The following is a 2,042-nucleotide window of genomic DNA, read 5'->3' on the forward strand; positions in this document are numbered from 1 at the left end:
CTTGCAAAATTAAAGAAATTGCCCTTTCCTAACATCTTTACTAATACTCATGCCCCATTTGAATTACTACATGCTGACCTATGAGGTCCCTTGGCCACTGACTCAATTTTAGGCCATAGGTATTTTTTAACTCTTGTAGATGATTTTTCCAGATTTCCGTGGGTTATTTTTCTTAAAGCCAAGTCTGAAACCAAACAAAGTGTTATAAACTTTTTTGCCTTACTTGAAAACCAATTCAACACATCTCTAAAGTGTTTTAGGTATGATAACGGTTCAGAATTCTCCACTCTCAATTCCTTTTTCCTTTCCAAGGGAATTATCCACCAAAAATCCTGCGTTGAAACTCCCCAACAAAACGGGGTAGTTGAGCGCAAACACCAACATGTTCTGAATGTTGCATGAGCCATTACGTTTCACTCCAATATTCCCTTAAATCTCTGGACTTTTAGCATACAACATGCAGTCCACCTCATTAACCGTATTCCCAGCCCTCTCCTCAATTATAAATCTCCCTATGAAATTCTATTCAAAACATTCCCTGTTCTGATTCATTTAAAGGTTTTCGGCTGCTTGTGTTATGCAACTACCTTGCAGGCCCATCGAACTAAGTTTGATGCTAGGGCTCGTAAATCCATATTTCTTTGGCACAAAGATGGTACCAAAGGGTACATCTTGTATGACCTGCAATCCCGTGATTTATTTGTTTCTAGACATTTGATTTTCTTTGAGAATTACTTTCCCTTCAAAAGCAATATTTCCCAACCCAAACCTCCTGAACCTGACCCACCAGCTATGACATATGACATAGATCATATTGCACCTCTTGTTGTGGACAACATACCTGTCACTTCTGCATCTTTTGTCCCAGTCCCCAATGACAGCTCTACACCCAATGACAGTTATACACCTCTCTTGGACTTGTATAATCCACACCCTTCTGCTACATCAGTTGTCCCTAACCCTTCCTACCCTCATATCATTGACCATGAACCTCAAACTAGTTTATCTCCACAACCTTTTTCACCTCCTTCAAATAATGCTTCCTCTGAACCTGTGCCCCCTACCAGAAAATCTACAAGAACCAAAAATCCCCCACATTACCTTAAAGACTTCCATTGTAATATTCTTACTACATCTGGTACACATGAGGCACCAGCTAGTCACCACACCACACCCTATACTATTTCCAAAAATCTATCTTATGATAGATGTTCTCCCTCTTACAAATCTTTCTGTTGCTCTATCTCTTCTAATGTTGATGTTAATACCTCAGGATTGACATTAATTTTAGAAAACAAATAATGTAATCATCTCTGTTGTTTTAATATGTTGGGTTGAAGAAATTCAACATCTGGACCAACATGTCATGTACGATGTCACGACATCAGGTCTGTGACATCGCACATGTGTAGGTAACTGAATTAATTAATTCAGTATAGGTTATGGGATCAGCAAGGATATCTGGTAAATATCCTAACTCCCTTGTGGAGGTCTTGAAGACTAAATCAGAATATATATAGGCTCTAAATATGGAGATATATATGGAGAGAGTTTAGGAACTTGAAGACCTTGTTTGTAGCAGAATTTTTCTGCTGAAGTTGTAACAGCCAAGAACAAGTCTGCTGCGATTTCTGAAGGCCCAAATCCAGTTGGGTATAAATAGCTGATTGTAACCTAGTTTTTGTAAGCCTCCTAGAATGAAAATTTAGGGGTGTGTGTGAGGTAAACCTCTCAATCTGTGGGAAGGTTACCATATGTTTCTCAGTGGTAAAAGCTGAGAGTTTTGTAACTCAAAGCCTGTAGGCAAGAGTGATTTTGTTCTTGAATGAAGCTGTGAAGCAAGTTCAAGGTGTGTTAACATTACATTGTATTTGTAGTGATAGGAATGGAAATTGGAGGTTTCTATCTAGGAGTTCCTAGGTATAGATTGCATTGGGTAGGGATTAAGTGAGGAGTTGTAAACGGGTGAGTTTAACTCTGAATTGATACTACTAATAGTGGATCTTCTTCCTGGCTTGGTAGCCCCCAGATGTAGGTCATGT

Source organism: Lathyrus oleraceus, chromosome 5 (assembly GCF_024323335.1).
Source record: "Lathyrus oleraceus cultivar Zhongwan6 chromosome 5, CAAS_Psat_ZW6_1.0, whole genome shotgun sequence".
Lineage (NCBI taxonomy): Eukaryota > Viridiplantae > Streptophyta > Magnoliopsida > Fabales > Fabaceae > Lathyrus > Lathyrus oleraceus.